Below are 8,693 nucleotides of genomic sequence, written 5' to 3' on the forward strand. Positions count from 1 at the left end.
GTACTGCCTACTGGGTGAGTTGGAGTCCAGACCTCATGGAGAACACACTGGATGGAGCTACTGCCTCAAATTGTTTAAATAAAGTCAGCCTGCAAAATAAAGACTTCCATCCATCCTATCCAGCATAGGCTGAGTCCTTTTCCTGGAAATTTCTAGGAAGAGGTGGCGTTCGGGTGACTTAGGCTAGTGGAGGTAGCCCAGGTGACCTTTTTCCCGCCATTTTCTTAGGTTAGTGGAAGTAGCCCAATTGACCTATCTTCCCTCCAAAAATCAAACTTCCCACCAATTCCTAGGAAAAGGCAGTGGTTGGATGACTTAGGTTAGTGGAGGTAGCCTAAGTGACCTATTTTCGCGCGATTTTCTTAGGTTAGTAGAGATAACGGTGGTCTGATGCATTATACTGTTGGAATTTGAACTTCCCACCATTTTTCTGGGGAGGGGAGGCGGTTTAAGTTAGTGGAGGTAGCCCACTCGACATATGTTCCCGCCAAAACCACTATATTGAATGATGTCACAGCCACCACCTTGGATGATGTCATGCACTGTTGCCAAGTCTACACGCCGCCATCTTGGATGACTTCATCGCCGGCATATTGAATACATCTAGCAACAATGGAGAGTGGGGTGACGCTGCCCTTGTCCCACTACTGTTGTTGTGCCTGATTCACTGAGATATTGTGTTAGTCCAGTAGCATGTCTTGTTAAGGTATTTTTCAAAGTATTCACGTAGACTACCGTATTTCCCATTGAATGGTGCAGGGTTGAAAACCTCGCGTCTTTTTTGCACTGCCTCAGACCAATATTTGTCGAGGAAAGATCGTTCAAATTGGATATAAGTGCTGCAACGTTCGGACACTTCAGTTACCCACAAGAGCACATCGCCTAGCGTATATCCCATGAAAAATCTGATTTTATGTGCTTCCGTCCAGTTGCATGGAAATACATGGCGAAAGGCACCAATAAATACTACAGGATTCATTCTTTTACCTTTGTTAGTAAATGTAGGAAATTGTCGACGTCTCAGCAAACATTCGTCTGCAAAAATAGTTGATAGACTTATGGCATTTTCGGTCGTATTTATGTTGTTATTGTAGTTACCTGTAATTCCTGCTGGCAGTTGTTTAGGTATTGGAGTTGTGGGTATGTTTACATTTTGCAATGTGCAACCGTCCCTGGTACCTGCTGTGGGACTCGTGACAATTTGTGAAAAGATACCAACAAGTTGTGGTTTGTTCACGGATCAGGTAAATTTTCTTCTAAAAGATTGCAGATCCTATTTTCCTCAGGTGTAGGTTAATGTTTGCCTTGTTCACGATTTCAGTTTCTTTTTTCTGAATAGCCTTTTCTACTACATATGTGTATAACTTACAATCAGTTACTAATTTCTCTGCAATGGTGTTACCCTTATCTAGCGTACCTGCTTCAGCTTGACTAATGATATCACTCATATTTTCATTAATCTTCTCTCTCTCTCCTTAGCACATGCTGAGTCAACTTCTAATATTGCTAACCTTAACGTAAGCTCTTCTACAGCTAGAGGTACACCTTCATAGTCACTTTTTATTTTGTTAAAGACAATGGTTACCATTTTAATGTCGAGCACAACTGATTTTGTGTGACCTCAATGTTTGTGTTTGCGTCTGTGATTTTCCTTACCTGTTGCTCTACTCGATCGTGAAGGTCATTAAAAGAAGCTACCTTCTGTTTTAACTTCAGAAAGTATCTCAAGCCTTACCTGCGCCTTCATATCATGCTATTTTTCGTCGATTCCAGTGCGGAAATTTTTGGCTAAGTCATCGAATTTCTGTGAGACCGTGTCTTGCAAATCCTTGAATACTTTTTTTGCTCTTGCTTCATTGCATTTAGATCTTGTGTAACAGCGTTTTGTTGCTGTTTTACCATGTTCATATCTTGTGTCAAATTACTGAAATTGGTATTTTGGTATTGATACTAACTAATTTCGTATTCATGTTAGACAGTAAATGCCATAGCAGTGCGTTAGTTGTACTACTGTGGTTGCTGTCAGTTGTACTTCCCAAGTTAATGTTTGAGTTGTGACCAAGTGGTGTTTGTATCGTGTTGTCAAGATTCATATTTAGATCCCTCTCCGACGTTTCATTCATGAGCGGTATGTCGCTCTGGGAGATGCGTGACATTGTCTCGTCAATTGTAAACATTCTGTCGTCAAGGTTATTCTGTTGTGGAGCGTCGCTATCATTTATCACTCCTGCGACACCCATCTCTGATCTAATTAAAACTTTCTGCAGCAGGAATGGATGGCGCCTGCACTTCAATTATTCGATCTCGCAATTCTACGCCATCTTGGATGATCGCGTTTTCGCTATCGCAATGGGCATATATTTTTGGGCCATTTTATACGAATTCGCAAAAAATAGAAATTTCACAAAAATGTTAAAAATTCCATACGTTAATTATTACAATTCATTAATCTAAATTACGTAATGTCAAAGACTGTTTTACGTCTATTATAATGTGCAAACTATTGTGTCACAATCTTTATGTTTTACTGACAATGTTTATCACACTGAAAAATTCCTCTTAATTTTTCGCCAGTAAAATTCAAGGAGGGAAATAATGGGGAAAATATTTCTATCTACATCAAAAGAGGCACTACCGAGCGTAACCATGCGAGCAACTTGCGTACCCATCCTACCTTTGCTGCGCCAAACAAAACAGCTTACTATGTAAAATTTTACGTGACCTCGGTCTAAGTCTTATTCCTTTCAACATTTTTCTCCTCAACTTTTGCCTTTATGCGTTACTTGCCCCTGTTGTGATTCATGCAAACAGAAAATACAGGCAATTAGTTTTTATAATTCATAACAAAGTCATAGAAATTTCTTACCATAACAATAATTAACAAACACTACTAAATAACAAGCCAGAAGTCCTGGCACATGGGTCGACAGTTGTAACACATATATATATCGACGCCCGCTGACTCACACACACAACTGTACTCGACTACTACTGCGGACCGACTACTGGACGCCACTGAACTGAGCTACTGCTACCGACAGAGTACCACTCACAACTCTCGCGCGGTCAAGCGCAGATTAGCTACGATAAATGGCTCTCTGGTCAGAGACTCTGCAATGCCTCGCCATCGCCGCCACACAACATACGTGTTTCATATTTTTTTTTTTTGCTTTGAAAACCAAAATTATTATTGGGGCGATTGTTGCACAAATTAGTTACAGTTAATTTACATTATAAGCTGAGCGCATTTAAAAATAATATACCTCATCCTGAATCTTGACCAGAGTGCCATGTCGACGCCCGCCGACTCACACACACAACTGTACTCGACTACTACTGCGGACCGACTACTGGACGCCACTGAACTGAGCTACTGCTACCGACAGAGTGCCGCTCGCAACTCTCGCGCGGTCAAGTGCAGATTAGCCACGATAAATGGCTCTCTGGTCAGAGACTCTGCAATGCCTCACCATCGCCGCCACACAACATACGTGTTTCAATATATATATATATATATATATATATATATATATATATATATATATATATATATATATATATTTAAAAAATGAATATGAATATTGTTGCGTTGTTAAAATGTTTGTGCTTATCTTATTTTTCTTGGCGATCGGACTTTGCTGACCGAGTTGAAGCTGCAGGTGGCAGAGGACTCCGGGGACACCGGCGCTCGTCGTGATCACGAAAATCCTCTTCAGTTCAATAAATAAAATGCTTGATACGGTTTTTCTAACATTATATAATTCACTCACAGATATATTCCATCGATATCGCAATACATCGCCTCTAAAATCGCACATCCTCATCGTCCTTCTTCATACGAGAGAGTCTGTAAGAGTCTGTCTAAATCAAAAAATTGTACAGCACATTGAATGAGAAAATGTTTTAGTTTGTCTGCGCCTTATGGCGCATTCATAATTAACGTCTTTGCCAACCCTCTGGTTACTCGGTGTTTCAATATTTTTTGTATATATAAATCTTTATTTTACAGCATCCTGGGGGCCATTTATCATGTACTTTATACACCTACCACAGAAATTCTTTACCAACTTTGTGGCCAATTTGGGAGCACAATTCAGAGCATGCCTTACTGCCCATGATGATCCCACACACTACTAAGAATCAAGCCCCACCATTTGCAGTGTCCAGCCCACTATCATGTATCGCTTTGTCGTCAGTTTAAGTGTTGTCTTTGAATAACAGTGTTACTTCTATTCGTCTCTTTGCGCATTTCTTTCACTTAATTTCTGTACTATACTGTAGCAGTTCTTTTTTTTTGGTATGGTGCAAGTTTCATCAAGCTATGTTACTTGGCAATGACACTGGGCTGAATGTTACGTCCTCGAGTTTTGCACACCAGTGTGTGGGTAATTTACCTTCCATGTAACTTTCAAAAAGTAGAGTTGGTATTTTTTGTGGGCAGTACTAATATTATAATAAAACTCATTAAGGAGAAAGCAGCAGAAGAGATTTTTAATTGTGTTTTTAAAAGAATGATTAAGTGGCTCTGAAAATGGACTCTCCCTAAATTTTGAGAAGACGCATTGTTTTCTATTCTATACAACAAATACAGTCATACCAACAACTGAAGTAGCACATGGACAGGAGTCTGAAAATAGGGTAGAATGCTCCAAACGTTTGGGTGTACATAGATGAAAATTTGAATTGGAGGAAGCATATAACTGAACTTCTCAAAAAATTAAGTTCAGCTACTCTTTATACAATTGCATTTCTTAGAAAGAATGAAGTCAGCCTCCTGCCATGTATTACGTATTTCACTGAATAATATCTAATGGAATAAATGAATAATTTTCTGTGGTAATTCACCAATTAGAAAGAAAGTATTGACTGTACGAAAACGAGAATATGACTGTCATGTGATGTTCACCTGCAGTTGACATGCATTTACCTCATCAAAGAGTTAGGCATTTTAGCTGCACATCACCATACATATATTCGCTAATGAAATTCATGATAAATAATCCATCACAATTTGAGAAGATCAGTGATGTCCATACCTACAAAACTAGAAGTAAGAATGATCGTTATTTCCCATTATTAAAACTGTCAGTGGCTCAGAGTCGCGTTCAGTACGCAACAACAAAAGTATTTTAGTCTGCAAGACTCGGCGTTGCCTGGAAAACCTCCAAAGAACCTCTAGCACAACTCTGGACAAAACTTTAGAAACTGAAAAGTTTCCTTGACCACAGCCATACATCCCAGAAGACTCATCAACAGCTGTGTGATCTGGTCTCAAAGCCTTCATTGTGCGATTTTTGATCATTGGCCCGATAACATAAAATGTCTGAAGTGTAGCAAAACAAGTTTTGAATGTAACGTAAAATTATTTCTGCTGGGAACTCCCACTCCATGAACGAATTTCCACATAATAACATTGTTTTTGTCCTAATGTTTTCTTTAATGTTAAGGCTAACGATGTGTAAATATCCTGTAAATTGACTCATTCCACATCATTTGAATAAAACATTCGTTGGGAACATCTAAGTAACTAACCTGGAATTCGTGATGAATCTAGACAGAATCAGATGTAGGCATCACTAGCCAGGTCTCTGCTGATTTTATGGACACTATTCGAGCCACTATATTGAATGCAAATGTCAAGAGGATGTACTGCATTGCGGTGCATTTGGTACCAGTCCCACCTGCAGCAGTGCCATTACAGCTAAAGGGAATCGACCTCTTGGTGAAGTTCCCTAAGTCAAGAAATGGGACTAAATGGATAATAGTCTGCACTAACTACCTCACCGGCTGCCTCCAAAGCTGCGTCGACTGTCGAAGTTACAAAAATTGCAAAAATTTTGTAAAAGACGTCAGTTTGAAGCATGGAGCTCCCTGTGTGATGATTCACAGTACGATATGACTAGGAACTGTGTTTGTTGTGAGCAGACACAAGGAGAGTTGGCTGCTGTCTGTAAACAGCTAGAAGCTGTGTTGGCTACCGCCAACAAGCTTCTAACTAATGCTCAAAATTGTGGTGACGTCAGGGCGCCAGTGAAGGAACCTGCGACACCTTTGGTGCCACTGGAATCCCCTGCGGCTTCTGATACACAACACGTGACATCCTCAATCCAGAGTGGGTGCCAAACGGTGGTGGGTTCGTGTGTCACTGGGCAGAAGGCGAAAGAGAGAACACGCCTTGCAACTGGCTCCCTATGTGTTTGCAACAGGTACGAGGTGCTACCCAGTGTTGATGATAAATCTGAACCTGCATGGGATGCCTCTCCTGTTGGGCCAGCGGTCGCTTTTCCTGCCCAGTTTGGACAAGTACAGAGGGTGTGTATCCTTGTCATTGGGAGCTCCAATGTTAGGCGATTGGTGGAGTCCCTCAGGGAGATAGTAGGCAAGGCGGGAAGGAATTCCAGTGTGCATTCAGTTTGTTTGCTGGGGGGTCTCATCCGTGTCGTGGAGGAGGCCCTGCCGGCTGCTATCGAGCACACTGGGTGCAACCCATCGCATGTAGTGGCACATATCGGCATGAATGACGCCTGCCACTTGGGTTCTGAGGCCATCCTCAGCTCGTTTCGGCAGCTGGATGATTTGGTGAAGGCAACTAGCAACGTATGTAGGGTGCAGGCTAAGCTGTCTATTTGTAGCATTGTACCCAGGGTTGATCGCGTTCCTCTGGTTTGAGGCAGAGTGGAAAGTCTAAACCAGAAGCTCAGATGGCTCTGCGACAGTAACGGATGCGAATTTCTCAACATCCGCCATTGGGTGCAGAATTGTAGGGTTCCCCTTAATAGGTCAGGCGTGCACTACACCCAGGAAGCGTTTACTAGGGTACCGAAGTACGTGTGGCGCGCACAAGGGGTCTTTTAGGTCAGAAAAGCCCTCCCTTGGGATAGAAGACGATTTGCCTATTAAATCAGCCACAGTGACCTCATAGAATCTTGGTTCTCGCAGATCAGAGATAGAAAAGATTAATGTGATTTTAGTAAATTGCAGGAGGCAACGGCCTTGCCGCAATGGATACACCAGTTCCCGTCAGATCACCGAAGTTAAGCACTGTCGGGCGTGGCCACTTGGATGGGTGACCATCCAGGCCGCCATGCGCTGTTGCCATTTTTCGGGGTGCACTCAGGCTCATGATGCCAATTGAGGAGTTACTCAACCGAATAGTAGCGGCTTCAGTCAAAGAAAACCATCATAACTACCGGAAGAAGTGTGCTGACCACACACCCTTCCTATCGGCATGCTCAGCTGAGGATAACACTGCGGTTGGATGGTCCCGATGGGGCATTTGTGACCTGAAGGAGTGCAGATTGCAGGAGCATCCGAGGGAAGGTCCCAGAATTAGTATCACTTTGCTGAACGCTATAGCCGGCCAGTGTGGCCAAGCGGTTCTAGGTGCTTCAGTCTGGAACCACGCGGCCGCTACGGTCGCAGGTTCGAATCCTGCCTCGGGCATAGATGTGTGTGATGTCCTTAGGTTAGTTCGGTTTAAGTAGTTCTAAGTTCTAGGGGACTAATGATCTCAGATGTTAAGTCCCATTGTGCTCAGAGCCATTTTGTGTTAAGTCCCAAAGTGCTCAGAGCCATTTCAACCATTTTTGAACGCTATAATGCACAGAAAGCTGGTTGAAACCAGATTCAGTGACAATGAAATCCTAATTCCAGATTGGGATGTTTATCAAAAGGATAGGTTAGTCGCCAATTGTGGTCGCATGTTTATTGTAGTAAAAAATTCGATAAAATCTAGCGAGGTTATCACGGATTCCAAATGTGAATTAATCCGGGTGAAATTGAGTATCCAAGAACGGTCAAAACTGGTGATCGGTTGCTTTTATGGACCACCTGGGTCAGGATCTGTAGTTGTAGAGCGCTTTAGACAGAACTTGCAGAATATCATTAGTAATTTCCCCGATCATGCCGCTGTAATAGGGAGTGGCTTCAATTTGCCATGTATAGACTGGGAGTGTTAGGCCATCAAAACTGGTGCCAGAGTCAGGGATTCGTGTGGCATTGTTCTGGATGTCTTATCCGAAAATTACCTTAAGCAGAGGGAGAACCAACTTGTGAGGGTAACGTCTTAGAACTCCTGGCAATAAACATATCCGAACTTATCGAATCAGTTAACGTAGAGGAAGGTATCAGTGGTCATAAGGCTGTGATAGCATCTATGACGGTGGGTCCTACAAGGAATGTTAAGAAAGGTAGGAAGATATGTTTGGTCAGCAAGGGTGACAGGATACAAATTTCAGATATCTCAGCAGTCAGCATCAAATATTCGGTGATGAGGACGAAAATGTGGAGGACAAATGGAAAAAATTCAAAGGCATCTTTCAATATGCCTAGACAAATATGTTCCGAGTAAGGTTTTAAGGGATGGGAAAGATCCACAATGGTTTAACAGCCACGTTAAAAAAGCGCTACGTAAACATCTCAGATTCAAGAGAAGTAAAAACCTACCTGACAAACAAAAGCTGAACGCCGCGAAAACGAACGTAAGGAGAGCAATGAGAGAAGCGTTCAATGATTTTGAAAGTGAGACGTTATCAACCGAGGTGAGTAAAAACCCCAAGAGATTTTGGTAGTATGTAAAATCAGTAAGTGGGTCAAGATCATCTATTCATTCTCTCAGCGCACACACCGGCACTGAAATGGAAGATAATAGAGATAATGCCGAAATATTAAATTCGGTCTTACGAAGTTGTTTC

General features: G+C 42.1%; 1 pseudogene; it reads left to right on the forward strand.

Moving 5' to 3' along the window:
- Positions 1 to 6,983: 6,983 nt before the first annotated feature.
- On the forward strand, positions 6,984 to 7,098 carry LOC126424735 (5S ribosomal RNA; annotated as a pseudogene).
- Positions 7,099 to 8,693: the final 1,595 nt, after the last annotated feature.

Source organism: Schistocerca serialis, chromosome 1 (genome assembly GCF_023864345.2).
Source record: "Schistocerca serialis cubense isolate TAMUIC-IGC-003099 chromosome 1, iqSchSeri2.2, whole genome shotgun sequence".
Classification (NCBI taxonomy): Eukaryota; Metazoa; Arthropoda; class Insecta; order Orthoptera; family Acrididae; genus Schistocerca; species Schistocerca serialis.